The sequence below is a fragment of the Panthera pardus genome, unplaced genomic scaffold (genome assembly GCF_024362965.1).
Source record: "Panthera pardus isolate Hobbes unplaced genomic scaffold, ASM2436296v1 HiC_scaffold_6, whole genome shotgun sequence".
Classification (NCBI taxonomy): Eukaryota; Metazoa; Chordata; class Mammalia; order Carnivora; family Felidae; genus Panthera; species Panthera pardus.
In genome coordinates this window covers 94,869,961-94,891,260 of record NW_026526991.1, presented here as the reverse complement: position 1 = coordinate 94,891,260, position 21,300 = coordinate 94,869,961, and the positions used below count along the sequence as shown (strand labels likewise).

General features: G+C 41.5%; 1 protein-coding gene across 7 annotated transcripts in view; it reads left to right on the top strand.

The window, feature by feature from the left end:
- The window catches only part of APOLD1 (apolipoprotein L domain containing 1), a 61,148-nt gene that overhangs the window by 3,756 nt on the left and 36,092 nt on the right, over positions 1 to 21,300 (top strand). The window contains exon 2 of one of the 7 annotated variants that reach the window (XM_019452010.2): positions 16,666 to 16,769. The exons of the other annotated variants lie outside the window; for them this stretch is intronic. The gene's annotated coding sequence lies outside the window, so the exon portion shown is untranslated. The remainder of the gene's footprint in view (positions 1 to 16,665; positions 16,770 to 21,300) is intronic. 7 annotated transcript variants of the gene reach the window in all.

The following is a 21,300-nucleotide window of genomic DNA, read 5'->3' as shown; positions in this document are numbered from 1 at the left end:
CTGGATGACCCCTTGATAAGGACATTGTAGACAGGGGAAAAATATCAAGTGAGTATGAGGACTAGTTACTTCCAAAGTCTGTTCTAGACCCTTGAGATATGGTATTTCCAATCTTGGACTTTATGGATATTCAATAAATTAAGCAATTTTCCTTGAGTTGCACTCAAGGAAGATTTCTTCTAGAGTTGTACCTTCCAATATGGTAGCCAGAAGCCATATGTAGCTATCGAGCATTTGAATGTGGCTCGTCCAAATTGAGATGTAACTGTGAAATATACACCAGGTTTCCAAGAATTAGTATGAAAAAGAATGTTAAATATCTCAATAATTTTTGTATTGATTACATATTGAAGTGATCATATTTTTGATATATTGGATCAAATAAAAATATGAAATTTAATTTTATCTGTTTCTTTTCCCGTTTTTTTTTTTGGTGTGGTTACTAGACCATTTTAATTTGCATATATGACTCCCATTATATTTCCGTTAGACATTGCTGTTCTAGACCAACACCTATGATCACTTGAAGCACTATCTTTGAGAGTAGCTGGTAACTTCCAATTGCTGTCCTAACTTCCCAACTGAAAGCAAGGCCCAAACTCAGCCTCTGGAAACTTTAAAAAGAATTCTGCCAACACCGAACACCTACTGTTTCATCTTTAACACTTAGTATTGGGTTTGGGCCCAGACTGTGGACCTATGGTACAGATATGTCTGATTAAATCTGACTTGATAACAGCTTTCCACATTATGTGAATAGAGAGAGACACTGGGGAATCCAATATGTTAGGAATGATGCTGGGAAGCAATTTAGACCCCAAACAAAGCCTCCACAGGTAACTTTTCACTACTTGTCACTCTTTAGTGGAGAGGAAGGCAGGGGGCAGATGGAGGAAGGTTCTCATTCTGTGGATGTATCTCTAACGGAAGACTTGAACAAATGAAAGGGTGTCCCATATTCTTGGATAGAAATACTCAAGATGATAAAGGGGATAATTAAATTTATGCTTTTATATTAAATTCTGTTAAGTTCTGATTATCCTATTCCATTCCATTGTTCTATTTGTTTATGCACTCAGGACTATATTATTTTAATTACTGTAATTTTACTTCTGGTAACACTAATATTCTACATCCAACCAGTCCCTTTAATCTGCTTTTTTCCCAGAATTTTCCCAGAATTTGGCTGCTTTTGCTTGACTTTTTTCCTATTTGGTTTTAAAATGAATTTGTCTAGCTGGAAATGTAATTCCTACTAGCATTTAAAAAAAATGGAGTGGGATCCTTATCTCATACTTTATACTAGGATCGATTCCTGAAGGATTAAAGAAGTGTAAAAACTTACACTTTTTTCCTGAAGTGTAAAAAAATGAAATTAGAGACACACTAGAAGAAACTTCAGGGGACTTTTCAAAAATATAATCTCAGAGCGGGGAAGGTCTTTCTAGGTATGAAACAAAGCAGAATCTATTAAATATAGTATTGTTAAATTCAATGACATAAGAGTAAAAATGTTCTGTATGGCAAAGGCTTTCAGAGCAAAGTCAGAGACAATGGCTTGGGGTAATAGTTGCACAACAACATGAATATACTTAATTCCACTGAGCTATGCATTTAAAAAATGGTTAGGGGCGCCTGGGTGGCACAGTTGGTTTAGCGACTGACTCTCGATCTCTGCTCAGGTCATGATCTCACGGGTCGGTTCGTGAGATCGAACCCCCACATTGGTCTCTGTACTGACAGCACAGAGCCTGCTTGGGATTCTTAATCTCCCTCTCTTTCTACCCCTCTCCTGCTTGCACTCTCTCTGTCTCAAAATAAATAAATAAACTTAAAAATAAATAAAAAATGGTTAAAGTGGCAAATTATATGCGTATTTAAATACATACATACATGCATATATACTTACGTACACTTCTACAGGCACACACACATACATACGCACACAACTACTGGAAACATTTTAAAGTCTGTCCATGTTCTGTCTAAAAGAATCTCCTACACAGTGTTCTGTGAATCCTTTGTGAGACATGGGTATGGTGGTTGCACTTCAGGCTCTGAAATCAGACTGCTTGGGTTTGAGTCCCAGTTACCTAACTCATTGCCTATAAGACCTTTTGCAAGTTACTTCACCTTTTAAAGTTTCTATTTCTTTGGCTATATCATGAGGATGCATTTACCTCTCTCACAGGATTATTAATCTATTCAGTGGGATAATGTATGGGCAGTACTTACCACAGTACCAGTTATATAATAAATACTAATCATTCCATATATTTATAAACGATATAATTAACAGAGACATCCAGTTCTTATCTTGGATTCTCAAGTAACCATCCACAATCTGCTATATTAACCTTGTAAATATGTTTCTCAGTTAAAAAAAAAATGTTTATTTTCAACAGAGACAGAGAGTGCGCGTGTGAATGGGGGGAGGGGCAGAGAGAGAGAGGGAGAGAGTGAGGATCCAAAGCAGGCTCAGCACTGTCAGTGTGAGCCCCATGCTGCGCTTGCTCATGAGCCATGAGATCATGACCTGAGTCAAAACCAAGAGTCAGATGCTTAACGGACTAAGCCCCCCGGGCGCTCCTATTTCTCAGTTTTAATTCTCACTTTTTTTTTTTTTTTAAGGTTTTAAATTTATTTGGAGAGAGAGAGTGCACGCACGCACAAGCTGGGGAGGGACAGAGAGAGGGAGAGAGAGAATTCTAAGCAGGCTGGGCACTACCAATGCCAAGCCTGAGCCCGTCATGGGGCTCAATCCTACAAACCATGATGTCATGACCTGAACCAAGATCAAGTCAGATGCTCACCTGACTGAGCCACTCAGGCACCCTGCTGCTGTTACCACTCTTAAGAACAATTTTTTTATGGAGTATTTAATAAACAGAATTAATATATTGCAAAAAATAGTTAAAATGGTCAAATTTTTGTTATGTATACTTAACACAATTTTTAAAAAAGTTTAAAAAGTAAGGCATTTGTTCAGTTTAGGGCCATCTCTAATTATCTCAAAAAGGACCTGGTATAGATTTGTTTGTGGTACTAAGTCAATAACATACACACACACTCACACAAATACAATGGCAAACTGGGAAAATGTTCACAACCCATATACTGAAGGGCTAATTTCCCTGATAAATATAAAGTTCCTACAAATCAATGAGAAAAAGCAAACCAACAGAAAAATAAGAAAGGATATAAACACAGTTTTCAGAAAGAGAACAAAAGGCTCTTAAAATATGAGAACATACTCAACTGTAGCTTAAAACTATTGGGATATAAATTACATATAGAATACATAAGTTTAGGCAACTATATTCACAATTAGCATCACTCAGATACAAATATCGCCATCATCCTTTCTTGATAGTTTAACCTTTGCTTCCCTCCTTTCTATCCAAGGCTGAGTGATTTTTTTTTTTTTTTTTTTTTTTTTTTTTTGGCTTCATTGGTGACCAGAGAAGCAAAGAGTTTGCATGTGTGGAAGCCATGACCACCTTTCAAATTCAGTGTAAGATTCCTCTCAATCCAAACCTGCTAGTCTTTGGCTTAGTGCCATCACCTTTTTTTGCCCATAGACATTCCCCTGAATCAGCCTCCTTTTTTTTTTTTTTTTTTAACACTATGGCCAGGTGGATTTATTTTATGTTTGCAAGTTTGGTTCAACATTTGAAAATCAATATAACCTACCACACTAACAGTCTAAAGAAAAATCATAAATCATATCAGTTGATGCAGCAAAAGTACTTGGAAAAATCCAACATCCTTCATGATAAAAACTCAGCAAAAAAAGGAATAGAAAACTTCCTAAATTGGATAATGAACATCTCCAAAAATTACCTAGGGCTAACATGATACCTACTGATGACAAACTGGATGCTTTACTACTAAAGCTGAGAGACAGCAAAAATATTATCTCTTAACACTCCTATTCAACATCATACTAGAAGTTCTAGCTGAGTCAGCCTCTTAAAATGAATACAACCACCTTTTTGACACATTTCATCCATTTCTGCTTTAAAATTTTTTTTAAATGTTAATTTATTTTTGAAAGAGAGAGAGACAGTATGAGCAAGGGAGGGGCAGAGAAAGAGGGAGACACAGAATCCGAAGCAGGCTCCAGGCTCTGAGCTGTCAGCACAGAGCCTGACTCGGGGCTTGAACTCACGAGTTGTGAGATGAACTGAGCTGAAGTCAGACACCCAACTGACTGAGCCACCCAGCTGCCCCCATCCATTCCTGCTTTTAATTTCTATATATCAGCTGGTAATCTGAGCTGATAAGTCATCACCTTAACTGGCTTTTGCTTCAACTTCTCTATTCTCTGAAAAGCTTCAAGCAGAATTTATTATATGATAAAACGCAAAATGTCAAATCAGTAGAGAGAGACTATATTATGGAATAAATGGTGTTAGGTTATAGCCAACCACATGGGAAAAATGTTAAATCTCTCCCCTGCCCCTCCCCACGCACACACACACACACACACACACACACACACACACACATTATATTTTACATTATATACTGTGGGTTTACTTTTTGATTTAACAATTCATCTTCTACAAGTTTACTTTTGGGAAATAATGACTAAAGATATATTTACCAGAATGACCATTGTGAAGTTATATATTTGATTATAAAAAGAAACAAAAAAGTAAACAACTGAACAACTCCTTAGATATAGGAACGTGGGATTGATTATTTGAATATGGTATATCCAAGAATGACATAGATCGCAGTCATTAAAACACCCCAGGTAGCTTTATCTGCGTTAATACGGAGAGTTTTCAATAATATTAAAGCAGGCACAGAGCAATATTTATGGTATGACCTCATTTTTGTAAACAGTTTTTAACAAGAAACAACTATAAACATGTTTCGAATTTGAAAAATAATTATCCTTACAGTTCTTTAATGCAGAATAAGTTTCTCTTTGTGTCTTAGTCTCTTTTCTCAGACATTGGCGGAGAACAAGCATTTCTATAATGCCTATCCCCTCCTTTTCTGTCTATTTCTGTCTAGTTTCAGATATCAGTAAATCCATATATGAATTATGAGGAGCGTGTGTCTTTGGGTATATGGTTTTCTTTCCAGGGCACACAAACGAGGTATAAATATCATTCCCATTAAGTCGGGAATATCTTAACAAACCATGGAAAATTGAGCCAATTCCATCTTTTTTGGCACAAGGGATCCTGTGGGTAACATTATCCCAAACCTCACATTCCTAGATCTTTGGGATTTGGCACACCCAGGGATTCTGCCCGGAATTCAACAGATTAACTAACTCCCTGTCTTAGTTTTGTTATGTCGGACATAGTGCTCAGGAGATTGTTTTAAATTTCTAGTTTGCTAACCAGACCAACCTTGAGCTGTCACTCTCCATGGGACTGGTTTGAGGCAAATCTTAGGATCTCAGAATACCGGGTATGGAAGATCACTGCATCCAGTGTTCATTTTACAGACGAAAATATTCTAATCCTTGATTTCCTGTAAAGTGGGGAAGTTAAACAAGTTGATTTATAGGTTCCTTCTGGCGCACAATTCTGTGATTTCTGTTTCCTAGTCAGGATCACGTAGTCTATCCCTGCGGATCAGGTTATTTTCCAGGGAAGCTAGAATCCTGATTTTTGGCTGAAAACCACATATTCGCAGGAGTCAAAGGAAGATGCTAGTACAACAGTACAGGCTGAACGGTGGACATTTATTATCTTGCTTCAAAAAAAAGCATGTGATAACTTCATGGTTGCTTAGTGATGCCAAACACTGCTTCATTGTTGCGTGCTAAGGGCCAGGCTCTGTTTTCAGCGTAACAAATGGGAGCATTGCCCTCTTCAGGCTGTTGGAGGAGATGGACAGGGCATCACAGCCATGATTATTACATGCAATTTAGGTGAGTGTTCTGAAGGATAAGTGTTGTGAAGGGATCTCAAAGATTCTGTCTTAGGCTCCCATGGTTTGGGCCCCATACAAAGGTGTCTAGCTGAGAGAGCAAAGGGGGACTGAAATCCAAATTCTTTCCCCTAGCCAGCCTGTGTTCACCAAAAAGAAACAAGTCTTGAAAAACCTGTCTCTCCACGAGGGGCTTTCTGTCGTTGGCCAGAAGTCCCCTGTGTTGTAGTCGTTGCCATGTAGGATGCTGTAAGCGTTAGAAACAGGGGGCCTAACCTAGTGGTGGCGGCTATCAAGTCTCTCCTAAGGAAATGACCTTCAGCTGAGATCTGGAGGCTGAGCGGGAGTTAACCAGTCTAAGGAAGGAGGGGAAGAAGAGAGACCCAGGCTGAGCCAGTCCAAAGCTCCAAGGCAGGGAAGGACTTTGAGGAAGTGAAGAAAGGTGCTTGTGGCTGGGAGTGAGTGCTGTGGGGGACCTGTGGGCAAGTCCAGATGGGCTTTTGAAGGAAGCCACATTAGGAATTCTGGACTTGACTTTAAGAGCAATGGGAAGCCATTGGATACTTGAAGAGTCTTGTGCAGCTTCAGTTAAACTTGCTTATTTCCTCATTTTATCTAATTCTGGTCAAAGCCCTTAGTCTTGATCAGGATTATTTCCATAAGAGGTGGGGGGCACCTGGGTGGTTCAGTCGGTTAAGTGGCCGACTTTGGCTCAGGTCATGACCTCCCAGTCCATGGGTTCAAGCCCCACATCAGGCTCTGTGCTGACAGCTCAGCCTGGAGCCTGCTTCAAATTCTGTGTCTCCCTCTCTGTGCTCCTCCCCTGCTCACACTCTGTCTCTCTCTCAAAAATAAATAAACATTAAAAAATTTTAAAAAATTTTCCATAAGAGGTGGGAAAGAATGTTTAGGCTTGCACCTTTTTATTTTTTATTTTATTTTTTGGGGGGAGAGAGCCAAGTGGGGAAGGGACAGAGAGAGGGAGACAGGATCCGAAGGAGGCTTCATGCTGACAGGCTGACAGCAGCAAGCCCCGTGTGGGGCTGGAACCCACGAACTATGAGATCATGACCTGTAGGCTTGCACCTTTATGTTTCTCTGTGATGCTGTTTAAACATACACCATATAAAACACATTTTAAAACTGGCTTCAGGGGCACCTGGGGACTCCCCTGCTCGCGCTCTGTGCCTCTCTCTTTCTCAAAAACAATAAACATTAAAAACAAAAAAACAAAAAAACCCCTGGCTTTGGGGCGCCTGGGTGGCTCAGTCAGTTAGGCGTCAGACTTCGGTTCAAGTCATGATCTCACGGTTTGTGCGTTGGAGTCCCGTGTCAGGCTCTGTGCTGACAGCTCGGACCCTGGAACCTGCTTTGGATTCTGTGTCTCCCTCTCTCTCTGCCCATCCCCCACTTGCTCTCTCTTTCTCTCTGCCTCAAAAATAAATAAATATTAAAAGAAAAATCCTGGCTTCAGTAAATGAAGGGGACACGAAGTCCTGGGACCATCAGGGGGGATACTGGCCACAACTAATATATTGTAGCTTCAATGCAGGACTCCTCCCCTCCTCCTGGAAAATACTATGGCCTGCTATGGGTCTTTAAATGATGGAGCTGAAGAAGTGAATCTCCCCACTTTGCCTACACCCACTAGCTGCTGGTTCACCTTGCCTCCTCACGGAAGCTGGTTGCCTGACTTGTTTTGGGTGCCGGCCTGTGTTTTGCCCTTTGCTGGTACAGGTGGTGTGAATCTTCTAAGCAGGTGAACAGTTTAGGAGTGGATACTGAATCCCTTTCTTCAAATAGCTCAACAGTTTTTGTCTTCCATTTTTACTGGGCGACTGGATTGAATGTTTGCAAATAATTTGGCCGAAGGAGTCACTATTTATTTGGTTTTGGAAAGAGACTTCAGAGGAGGGATGATAAAAATGGACAGCCCATGGAGTTGGGTTGTTGTTTTTTTTTTTTAACTGAAGCTTAGGAAAAGAGAGACCTCTGCTGGCTAAGCCGATAGAACCACCTGCATTCATTCGGTCTGCGACCCAGCAAGAAGCTGTCCCTTAGGCTTGTGCGAGGGGGGTTCGCAAATTCACTGCTCCCTGTTCATTTCCTCAGCTGTCAACTCAGGTGTTTTTGGAGTGAATCTAAGTGACCTGTAATTCCCAGCCCCAGTCATGGTTGTTTCGGTTTCAGTCTCTAGGAAGAGGGTGGGTCTTCCATACTGCTCGAAAACAAAAGCTCTAAATAGCAGCACCAGGGAGCACTCGGGTCTGAAATCACTCCTACACCTTCTCTTTGTTTCCTTTCTCTTCTCTGCCCTTCACCTCCCCGCCTCCCCTCTGCCAGGAAAACAAATCTTCACTGAAAAGGGAGCAGGCGTGATGGAGAGAGAGGAGGAAGTAACCGCTTATCTGTAGCATATCCTCCACTGAAGATTGTGGCTGGGGGCCCAGAGGTGGGGTTATATATATACCTGAGCAGCGCTGGGAACCCCGTGGATAGTGGAGTGGAGCTCCATCATCAGTGGGACACCCTTTACTCCGCTGCAGAAGATAGAGGGTGGTTATATGGGAGAAGGAAGTGGGGGGGAATCGTCTCCTTGAGCCCCTGGTTTGTCAGCAACAACAACGATGATGAGTGCCTATCACGTGCCAGGCCCTGGGCCAAGCATGTTACATACCTTAATTCTGCTTCTGCTTTGCCTCTCTGTTTACGATTTAAAAAAAAAATTTTTTTTTTAACATTTATTTATTTTTGAGATAGAGACAGACAGAGCATGAACGGGGGAGGGGCAGAGAGAGAGGGAGACACAGAATCCGAAGCAGGCTCCAGGCTCTGAGCTGTCAGCCCAGAGCCCGACGCGGGGCTCGAACGCACAGACCATGAGATCGTGACCTGAGCTGAAGTCGGACGCTCAACCGACTGAGCCACCCAGGTGCCCCTCTCTCTTTACCATTTAAAAGCCCTCTTTCTCTAGAAAAAAAATTAAAAATAGGTAAAGAATTTAGGACAAAGCCCGCATAAAAATAATAGCTATGTGTGTGTTTGCCATTTTATTAGTATTTTTTCGACTCTGGAGTATCCACCTTCCCCCCCCCCCCCCCCCCCAGCCCCCGCATAGGAGAAGAGGCCTTCCCTGTGCTGACTGGGCTAAGTCCTAAGCTCACATCCAAGATGACACCTCGGGCCTGTGGTACAGAGCAGCAAAAGGGCCTCTTTGGTCTGGCGCTTTGTTTCCAACGTTGGTTCCACGTCCCGTCTTCCCACACGTCCTGTCTTCCCCTGTCTAACCTGCTCTTGCTCCTTAAACACTCATTCTCGTAGATTTCAACAGCCTTTTCCGGATGGGCTGAAGTAGGAGCTCTTACTATCACCTAACGTTCACTTTAACGCTGTTGGGGGGACCTTGAATCATCTGGTTCAAGCCCCTCTTTGGGGAAAATTGAGGCCCAGAGAGGTTGTCGGCTGCCCAAAGTTACCCAGCTGGGGGGGGGGGGGGGTGGCTGAGGCAGGACTGGAACCCAGAGCTGGGGTCTTGATGCGGCACTCGTTTTATGACACCCACGCCGTCCTTGCTGTCCATCGTGCAAGAGATGGTTTCTGACTTTACTTTCTGCTTCTCCTCTCTGGTCGCCTGTCAGCCACCCCCTTTTCTAAGGGGTCCACTCCTTCATACTGCACAGGGGCAACCCGGGGCCAATTAGTACAGCCACCTGTCGCCCGCTCCAAGCAGCCCCCGGGCAGTTTCCCTCCCTCCCCTAAACTAACCTCTTCTGTTTGCACCTTGTTAGTGCAGTAACAAATCACTTGACTCACATTTACCAAGTGACATTCATGGACCTTTTACCCTGCTCTGAAATGCCTATTGATTTTGGCATTCCTGTGCTGCTAGGTAGTCTCGAGTTATATTTCATGCGTGCTTTAAGTTTGTGTGTGTCAGAAGCTGCCTTTACTTATTCTAACGCTCTCTGATTCCTCAGCATAACACAGTGCCTTTGACTGGAAACATAGTCTCTTAACCCAACAGAGTAAATCTCTTAACTCTGGGAATTTTAGTACTGTGGAAAGCCAATTATGCAGCTATTTTAAAGCGGGGTGTCCTCTCTTAAGAGTTTCAATCTGTGCCTGATAGTTTCTAATATGGTGCCCTGGGTCTACTTGTTAACATTTGCCAAAGTTTTCTAAGTGATAAATCGCCCTACTTGAGTACTGCCGCAGAATTTGTTCATTCATGGGGCTGGCAGTTATTTAAAGAGTGTTCCTGAAGTATGCTGGACTGCGTTAGGCCCCTGAAGGCATTTGAAAAAAAGTTTTCGACATCTGCGGCATTTGAGGAAAAGTTTGACATCTGCCCGTCCATCCCCTTCTGGCTGCCTGGAGGGTGGATAAGATGGATGCAACTTGAGGAGGCATCCTTTGTTTCTGAGGATAGAAGGTGCATTGTGGAGCACAAAGATACAGGAACTGTAGGCGATGCCACACCAGCTCTGTACCGCTTATCTCCCAAATTCCTCTAAGTAAAAGAAAAATACACTTTTATCTTGTTTAAACCACTATTATTTCTGGTCTCTGTTACTAGCTGCCAAATGCAAATCTTAACTGATATAGAAGTCCTTGAGGATTTTTGAGCAAGGGATTGATTCTGATTGGTAGCTATGCAAGAGCTAGATTTGGGGGGGTTGTTCCGGGCCATACAGAGAGATAAAGTTGGCTTGGCAGGTGGGGACGGATAGTTGGGGAGGCTTTGAATGAGGAGAATACAGATCTTGCACAGGGTCATTGATTTCGTTTTTTTTCCCCCAGGACACCTCTGCTGAATTCCTGTTCTATAGCGGTTATTTAAATATGTAGTTACTGAGTGATTTGCATTGTGCTATCGTCAGGTGGCCTGAAAGCTAGGGAGATTGAGAAGATGGGTATTCTTTGTGTTCTAAAAAGGAGCAGGCAAAAGCTGGCACAGGAAAAGAGTATCAGTGTTACAGTAAAGTGAAGTTACTATGTTTTCTGAACTCCTGCAGACTTTTTCAAGGAAAGGAACTTTTGTTACACGGGACTGTCTAATCAAGATACATTTGAAATGTATCCTTTCCTGGGGAGCAACTGTAAGTAATATTTAAAAAATATGTCTTGGAATAACTTGCAGGGTAGAGATACATTTCATATGTTAAAAATTTCTAAAAGGGGAAAATCTATTAACTTACTCTAAGCTTCACATCACATCTTCCTAGTGAACTTTTCATCTTCAGGTTGGGCAGATAATTTCACATCTTTTAGAAGCCATTTCATTCTTGTTTAAAAGGCTTATAAAAATATAATAGTATAGCTATAATAGAGCATAGCGTTCCTGTCAACTAGATGTGCTAACTTAGTATCTAGGTCTCTGTTTCCTTGAAAATGGGTTGGCCGTTCCAAAGTTCCTTCCCAACCCGGCTCAAACAGGTAATTGGAAGCTTACTACAAATCTCAAGGTCCCTTAAGGCACTTACCTTCAGTCTTTCTCTCCCTGCACATAGAAAGGCAGATGTGCCCAATGTTACCTGAAAATCCTTGTTCATTAATTATGTCTCCCTGCTCTTTCCTTCATTTGGAAAAAATACATTCGAATGCAAGTAACTGAACAGTAGGTTGTACCTGAACTATCTGTTGCAAACTTCATGCCAGCTCAATTTTAATAGTATCTATGATTGTCCCTCGTTCATAGTGGGAAAAAATAGGGGAAAAAATGATTGCAAATATTAGGTTTTGATTTATACCTCCCTGAAGTGCCTAGGTTGAATTTTGCACATAGGCAAAACAATCCCCAATAGTCTGATAAGCAGATGTTCTCTCCCTACAGATAGATAATAACAGGAACCAACTTTTATGGAGCACTCAATGTGTGCTAAGCCACTTATCTACATTTTTTCCTTTTAACCCTGACAAAAATTCTGAGAAATAGCTATATCAATGAGGAAACTGAGTTTTTGGAACTAACTCTTGCTCACCGTCACATTAAGCAGCTGAACGGGGGCTCAGATCTAGGTCTCGCTGACTCTTCTGACTCTCGCCTGGGTTTAGAGGCTGTCCTGTTATTCTTGTAAATAATCTCAATGAGAACAAGGCCAGCTGGCTCAGTGTGACACTCGATCCCAAGTCATTCTCTTTCACTTTCTGCCAGATTGGAAGACTGTATAGTGATTAAATATTTCTGGCCAGCAATGTCTTGCCATTTATGGAAAAATGATACCCCCTAATCTTTAATAATTGTTTCATTAAGAACAAAAACAAAGCTCCTGCTAAACTTTGGAATGACTATAGGAAAATCTTAGTACTTCTTCCACCTTAGTCTCCCTCTCTCCTCGGCAAGGAAAGAATAGTATCATTTTCCAAAGTTGCTTTAGGAAGAAGACAGAGGATGCTACTTAGTTTTGATCAGTAGACTTTTTTTTTTTTTTTTTTTTTTGTGGCAGGCTACAACTACCATGGGACATTTTAAGGTTAGGAAACCCCTTCTTAGGGGATAAGGCCATTTTACGGTAAAAGAGGCTCCGAAGGCCTAAGGAGGGAGGTTATTATTAAAGCATGAGCTTGCCTCTGAAGATCCATATAGATTCTGGTGTTTCTCCAAGGCCACCTTGTGAGTTAGGTAGGAAGACATCCAAGGCTTTATATTTGCTAAACTAGTTTGTGTTAGTTTCCTACCTCCTATCTCATTTGCCTGGGGCGGGGGGGGGGGGGGTGGGGGGGGGCCGCCCAACTTGTTTTTGGGGAAGTGTAGCAAGATAAGAGCCAAGTGAAGTTAGCTAATTTGTTAATTTGGTGAGAGGACTCACCAAAAAGATCATTTCATGGGGTGCCTGGGTGACTCAGTCAGTTAAGCGACCAACTTCATTCAGCTCAGGTCATGGTCTCACGGTTTGTGAGTTTGAGCCCCGCATGGGGCTCTGTGCTGACAGCTCAGAGCCTGGAGCCTGCTTCAGATTCTGTGTCTTCCTCTCTCTCTGCCCCTCCCCCGCTTGAGCCCTGTCTCTCTCAAAAATAAAATAAAATATGGGGCGCCTGGGTAGCGCAGTCGGTTAAGCGTCCGACTTCAGCCAGGTCACGATCTCGCGGTCTGTGAGTTCGAGCCCCTCGTCGGGCTCTGGGCTGATGGCTCGGAGCCTGGAGCCTGTTTCCGATTCTGTGTCTCCCTCTCTCTCTGCCCCTCCCCCGTTCATGCTCTGTCTCTCTCTGTCCCAAAAATAAAAAAAATAAATAAATAAAATAAAATAAAAAACCCTTAAAATTTTTTTAAAAAGTCCATTTCATTTGTGTGGATAAGAAGCTCTTAGGGTGGTTTTCTGTCCTTTGGGTTTTGAAGGTAATTTTGTAAAGAATAATTAAGCCTTAGGTTTTCTTTTGAGCCTGCGAGGTAGGTCCTGGGAAAGCCAGTTGCTTCGTGGATGGGAATATACCCACAGCTGGGGGTGGGAGTGGGTTGGGTGGGCAGAGGCAGATCTGATTAGATGAAGTCTACCGTCTTCCTTAATGAGCCACCACACACTTGTAGGTGGGGTCGTCATCTTCGCGTCACGATGTCTAGGCTAAGCTTACGAGGGAAAGGAATAACCTCCCCACAAGGTGGTCGACATGAGCCACTGAAATAACGTATCTGAGAGTGCTTTATAAAAACATTGTTATAATGTGTGGAAATGGTGGCTAAAGGAAGTGCTTCAAAATGTCAGCTATTATTAATGAGAGTGTAATTCAATATTAGGTCTAACTGGACACGGCTGATGGGGCACACACATGGGGCACACATGGGGCAACTTTTCAAAATATATCCTTTCCTTGCCTGTTCATGGATATTCCTCACCATCCATTCTCATTCCTCCCTGCTTTCTCCCCTTTGCATAGTATATTCATATAAATACATTTATCCATTCCGTTTTTGCCGTTGGGAGTGTGAGTGTGGTTTCCTTAGTTGCTCTGCTGTGTGTGAAGTGAACACTGACCACACATTATTCTTTACTTTGGGAAGGCTGGGAACAATTCAAAGCCAAGGGCATGTTGTAACACTACTTAATAATCTGATGTCACATGGCCCATTCTCGGAATAATAGGTATGTTTTCTTTAGGGCTGGTGTCTTAGACCTGCTTCCTAGGGTAGAGCCTCATTACTAAGCACAATATTTCTTAATTAATCAAATGAGAACCAGGCCATGTTGGTATGATGTCACTGCATTAGTGCTTGGCATAATTTCTTCTCTGGTCATCTGGCTGAATCATTAAGATAGCTAAAATAACTGTAGGAACAATGGCTCTCACACCTGGTATGAGGAAGAATTACCTAACGTAGCTTTGAGGATGCTCATTTGCACAAAGTTCTGGAAAATGTCGATATGGAAAGAAGTTCTGTGTCAGTTTTCTTTTCTTTTTTTCTGCGTCTGTTTTCTTTTACCTTCCTTCCTTCTTTCAATAAAAATGTATTAAGCACCTACTGTATGCTAAGCATTAGGTATAAAAAAAATCATCCCTGCTCTCAAGCCCTTAAGGAGCTCAAAGGTGTGTGCGTGACCACAGTACAATAAGTTATGAACAATGAGATAGGTTAGAATAACCCTCTGTGAGCATACACGTGGGAGAGGGCAGCTCTGGGAAGGCTTTGAAGAGAAGATGTTGTGTTAACTATTGAAGGATAAATAGGAATTTGCGGAGCCCAAACCCAACAAACAAGAGTAGCAGAAGGGGTATCCATGTGGCTGAACAAAATCTACAAGGGCACCAAGGCGTGGAGGAAGGTGATTGGGACGTATGATGTATAGTCTGCTAATACTCATAGTAGTCTTGTCATAGTCTGGTGTTACCAGTGCACGGATGCACAGTTTACAGCAGCAAACATTTTTGTGGACCTGCTCCTGAGGTGTCTCCACAGCTGTGGTAATCATCCGCTACAATCTGGTTTTGGCAGGCCACAACTCTTTTCCCTCTACTTCATGGTGTGGAATTCTGGAGGATCAGTAGAGCACTTCTCGGTCGATTCTCTGCGTGGAGATAGACATGAGGGAAGCTCTGAACCCTGAGTCAGCTACCAGTTGCCTACTGCCATGAGATGGGAGATGTGCAGAGAGTAGACTCCGGGATAAAATTACTTTATCTCATTTGAATGACCTGTTCTGGTAAATCATGCTAGATTTCAAGAGTTACACCAACTCCTTTTACCTAGACTAAGGTCGAGTTTAAGTGGCTTCCTCCGTCTCTTTTCTCCTGTGCTTCGATCTATTTCCTACCGACTGCCTACAACTGAGCCTTCCCCAGAAGTACAAACAGGCCCTGGACCATCTTACTTTGGGTGTGGAAGGATGCACAAAAGGGAGGTATGAGAAGTGACAGGTTTAAGATAGGAAAAGCCATGATGGATTGAGTGGTGTGGAAAGAACAGCCAGAGGAGTCTCATGGCTCCCAGGTATGGTCTTACTTCAGTATGGCTGTTGCGTTCAATCATTGGCTGGAGGCAGCCTTGGGAAGCATGGCCTCAGCACAAAGTCAAGTGTGGGTTTCAGGTGACTGGCTTGAGGACTCCCCAGTGGCCTTGCTGAACTTTCTTTACAACCGCACTGCGATCCAAGACACTTTCACTCAGCCTTCCTTCCTTCCCCCTCTCCTTCACTCAAGGTCAGATATGCATCATGGTTGGACAGCTTCCCCAACTTCTCTTGGCTCCTCTTCACTTCCTCTACAGATGTTTCCCCTGGTAAATGTCTTGCATGTCTAACTATATTTTGGTGGCTCCTTTTTGGAGGACCTGGAACAATACTGCATGGAAGGAGCAAAAGAATGCTGATTTTAGTTCTGTGCTATTTACTACTGAGATTCACCAGTAGGAAAATATATTGCTTTGATCAAAAGAAAAATTTTAAAAGAAAAGGGAGAACAGAAAGTGTGCCAATAAGGCAAGAGAAAGCTGTTGAAAAGGATTAAAGTTCAGTAAAATAGGGACAATAAGGAATGAGATACAAGAAGATGCAATGGTTTAAAAATATTTAGGGGCGCCTGGGTGGCGCAGTCGGTTAAGCGTCCGACTTCAGCCAGGTCACGATCTCGCGGTCCGTGAGTTCGAGCCCCGCGTCAGGCTCTGGGCTGATGGCTCGGAGCCTGGAGCCTGTTTCCAATTCTGTGTCTCCCTCTCTCTCTGCCCCTCCCCCATTCATGCTCTGTCTCTCTCTGTCCCCAAAAAAAAAAAAAAAAAAAAAAAAACGTTGAAAAAAAAATATTTGAATGAGCATGACGTGGAGGAAGGTATAATAAAAATGCAATGTCATGTGGGGTCACTCCCCCCCCCCCCCCCCACCAAGGTCTGTTTAGTGGGAGTCACTAGCCTTCACTTGTTCCTGTTTGAGTCTCAGTCTTGGGCTTCTGGAGCTTACTAGCTCACTCTTGTATAATAAAAACCCTCTTTCACAGTGTCAATTCAGTAACTAAAATTGTCCAGTTTGATGCTTAATCAAAATTCAATCTTCGGGGTGCCTGGGTGGCTCAGTCAGTTAAGCGTCTGACTTCGGCTCAGGTCATGATCTCGTGGTCCGTGAGTTCGAGCCCCGCGTCGGGCTCTGTGCTGACAGCTCAGAGCCTGGAGCCTGTTTCAGATTCTGTGTCTCCCTGTCTCTCTGACCCTCCCCCGTTCATGCTCTGTTTCTCTCTCTGTCTCAAGAGAATAAATAAACATTAAAAAAAAAATTAAAAAAAAATAAAACAAAAAAACTCAATCTTCATTCAAGTGAAAAACTTTTCTTCTCCTTACCTATTGACCAGGACAAGAAAGATCCTACAGCCTCTTCAATTCTAGACAAAATTGGTACTCTGTCTCTTCTGCTTCATTCTGTTTGCCAAAGCAAGTCACATGGTCAGCCCCAAAGGTAAAATCCAAGGAAATATACTTATTCCTGAGTCAGAAAAACTGAAATTACAGGGTAAAGTATGTGGGTAGAGGGAAAAGCAAAAGTTAGGGCTAGGAATTCAATCTCCCATAGTACTAAGGGGAGAAAGTCTCCAATTAGCTATGTGTGGCACCTGTGTTCATCCCTTGACCATTCCCTGTGGCCAGGGTGGGACATGGTAGTATGATTGGCAGCTACAATAGGACTACGTGCTTGATGTGAGTAAGAAGAATTGTTTCCCCAAAAGAAGGAGATGCTAATCCAGGAAGAAAGGAGGAGGCTAGAAACAGAACAATTCTACTCCCATGCTTCCCATGCCTTGGCTTCTTAGCCCTTATAATCACTCTTTCACATAGGTACTCCTAAGATCCTCTTTTTTTTTTTTTTTTTTTTAATGTTTATTTTTGAGAAAGAGAGAGAGAGAGAGCAGGGGAGAGGCAGAGAGAGAGAGGGAGACAGAGGCTCCCAAGCAGGCTCTGCGCTGACAGCTGAGAGTGCGATGTGGGGCTTGAATTCACAAACCGTGAGATCATGACTTGAGCTGAAATCAAGAGTTGGTCGTCTAACCCACTGAGCCACCCTAATATCCTTTTTATAGCTGAGAAAATTGATGTTAAGAGAGGTTATGTAACTTGCTCAAGATGACCCATCTTGAATGATAGAAATTTTGGATTAAAAAAATAGCTTTAGGAACTCCTGGGTGGCTTAGGTGGTTAAGCAACCGCCTCTTGATTTTGGTTCAGGTCATGATCTCATGGTCAGGAGACTGAGTCCTGTGTCTGGCTCAGCACAGAGCCTGGTTGGGATTCTTTCTCTTCTCTCTGCTTCTAGCCTGCTTGTGCTCTCCCTCACCCCCATCCTCCACCCCCAACCAAAATAAATAAATTAATTAAAAAAAATAGATATACCTAAGGGCAGCTGGCTGGCTCAGTCAGGAGAGCATGTGACTCTTGATTTTGGGCTCATGAGTTCCGGTTAGGTGTAGAGATTACTAAAAATAGATTTATCTAATCACCAAAGCCACAGTAATCAAGAGAGTGGTGTTTATTGAAAGGACAAACACAAAGATCAATGGAACAGAATGCAGAGTCTAGAAATAGACACACCCATGCATTGTCAACCAATTTTTTAAAGATGTTATTTCTAAGTAATCTCTACACCAATGTGGGGCTTGAACCCATAACCCCAAGATCAAGAGTTGCATGCTCTCCTGACTGAGCCAGCCAGGCACCCCAACCAATTTTTAATGAAAGTGCAAAAAGTCAATGTAGGAAGATAGTCTTTTCAGTAAATGATGTTGAAACAAGTAACAACCATATGCAAAAAAAAAAAAAAAAAAAAAAAAAACAAAGTAAAGAAAAAAAAAATCTCAACTTACACCTTTTACCTTGTGTAAAAATGGATATGCCCAAACCTCACAAAGAATCGTAGACCTAAATGTAAAATGTAAAACTGTAAAGCTTCTAGAAGAAAACATAGAAGAAAATGTTTGTGAACTTGGATGAGGGAAAGGTTTCTTAGATATGAAGCTAAAAAAGCACGATCCATCAAAAAAAAAAATCTGAATTGGGCTTCATCAAAATGAACAACTTTTGCTGTGTGAAAGTGACTGTAAAAGAGAATGAAAACACAAACCATAGACTAGGAGAAATAGTTTCAAATCACATATCTGACAAAGGACTTGTGTGCAGAATATATAAGAACTTTCAAAACTTATCAATGAGAAAATAACCCAATTAAAAATGAGCAAAAGATTCTTTTATTTTTATTTTATTCTTTTATTCTATATGTGAAAAATATATATATATTATCTTTAAATAATACTTTATTGTTATAATCTGAATTTTCTCCATGACATAAGCATTAAGGGGATAACTTAAAAATTTCAAATAGTTGAGCAATTTTAGAGGCTGCTTTTGTTATTTATCACACTACAAGGTGAAAATATATATAGTGATTTTCTGCCTTTTAAAATTTTTTTTTAACGTTCATTTGTTTTTGAGAGAGAGAGAGAGACAGAGTGCAAGCAGGGGCGGGGTAGAGAGAGAGGGAGACACAGAATCCGAAGCAGGCTCCAGGTTCTGAGCTGTCAGCACAGAGCCCTATGCGGGACTTGAACCCACAAAACACAAGACCATGACCAGAGCCGAAGTCAGATGCCTAACAGACTGAGCCACCCAGGTGCCCACCCCCCCCACCTTTTTTTAAGTACACTTCACACCCTGCATGGAGCTCATTGTGAGGTCTTGAACTCACGACCCTGAGATCAAGACCTAGGGTGAGATCAAGAGTTGGATGTTTAACTGACTGAGCCACCCAGACACGCTGATTTTTTGCCTTTCTGATACTTATCCTATTTTTCTTATCTAAGCGATCCAAACAAATAATTGACATGGACTTACTGAAAAAAAAAAGTTTTTCTTCTGTCTTGCCATTAAATTTTTACTATTACAGGGGTGCTTGGGTGGCTTAGTCAGTTGAACATCCAACTTGGGTCATGATCTCACAGCTCGTGAGTTCCAGCCCTGTGTCAGTCTCTGCTGACAGGTCAGAGCCTGGAGCTGTATGTATATATGTATGTATACATACATATATGTATATGTATATATACATAAATATATGTATATATTTAAGCTCTTCTTTATTCATCTATTGGTGGATACTTGGGCTGCTTCCATAATTTGGCTATTATAAATAATGTTGCAATAAGCATAGGGGAGCTTATCAAACTTTTCAAATTAGTGTTTTTCATATTCTTTGTAGAATTAATTTCTACATTAATTGCACTCATTAATGCAATTAGTGGATTATACGGTAATTCTTTTTCTCCTTCTCTTTTTAAAATGTTTTTTTATTTTGAGAGAGAGAGAGAGAGAGAGAATCCCAAGCAGACTATACACTGTCAGTGTGGAGCCTGAAGTGGGGCTCAATCCCACAAACCATGAGATCATGACCTGAGCTGAAATCAAGACTGAGCTACCTAGGTGCCCCTCATATGGTGATTCTATTTTTAATTTTTTGAAGAAACTTCATACTGTTTTCAATAGTGGCTATACCAGTTTGCATTCCCAACAACAGTGCACAGCAGTTCTTTTTTTTCCCCACATCTTCAACCTTCTTGTTTCCTGTGTTTTTGATTTTAGCCATTCTGACAGGTGTGACATGATATCTCATTGTAGTTTTGATTTGCATTTCTCTGTTGATGAGTGACATCGAGCATCTTTTTGTGTGTCTGTTGGCCATCTATATGTCTTCTTTGGAGAAATGTCTGTTCATGTCTCCTGTCCACTTTTGAATTGGATTATTTGGCTTTTTGGTGATGAGTGTTATAAATTCTTTATATATTTTGGATACTAACCCTTTAACAGATATAGCATTTGCAAATATCTTCTTCCATTTAGTAGGTACCTTTTAATTTTGTTGGTTATTTCCTTCACTGAACAGAAGCTTTTTATTTTGATGTGGTCCCAATAGTTTATTTTTGTTTTTGTTCCTCTTGCCTCAGGAGACATATCTAGAAAAATGTTGCTATGGCTGATGTCAGAGAAATTACCGCCTGTGCTCTCTGCTGCGATTTTTATGGTTTCAGGCCTCACATTTAGGTCCTTAGTCCATTTTGAGTCTATTTTTGGGCATGGTATAAGAAAGTGGTCCAGTTTCATTGTTTTGCATGTAGCTGCCCAGTGCTTTCAATGCCATTTGTTGAAGAGACTGTCTTTCCTATCGCATGATCTTTCCTCCTTTGTTGAAGGTTAACATAATAAAATAATCGTGATTTTACTGCTGGCTTCTCTATTCTGTTCTTTTGATCTATATGTCTGTTTTTGTGCCAGTATCATACTGTTTTGGTTCGTATAGCTTTGTAGAATATCTCAAAATCTGGGATGGTGATACCTCCAGTTTTGTTCTTCTTTTTCAAGACTGCTTTGGCTCGTTGGGGTCTTTTGTGGTTCTATGCAAATCTTAGGATTATTTGTTCTAGTTCTGTGAAAAATGCTTTTGGTACTTTGATAGGAATTGCATTAAATCTGTGGATTGTTTTGAGTAGTATGAACATTTTAACAATATTTGTTCTTCAAAAAATGGGCAAAGGGCTTTGAACAGATACTTCATGAAAGGAGATACACACAGATGGCAGATAAACACATGAACGTGTGTTCAACATCATCAGTAATTATGGAGTTGCAAATTCAAACACAATAAGATAATACCACATGCCTCTTAGAATGGCTAAAAACCCAAGCCAAGCCAACCCAACTAAACCCAAACTAAAACAAAACAAAACAAAACCTGAAATGCTCAATGCTGATGAGGCTATGGAGCCGCTGGAACTCCCATGCATTGCTGGTAGGATGCAAAATGGTGCAGCCACTTTGGAAAACAGTGTGGAGTTTTCTTACAAGGATAAACACACACCATATGACCCAGTAATTCTAGGTATTTACCCAAGAGAAATGAAAACTGAAGTTCACGTGAAAAAAAATGGTACATGAGTATTTGTTGCAGCTTT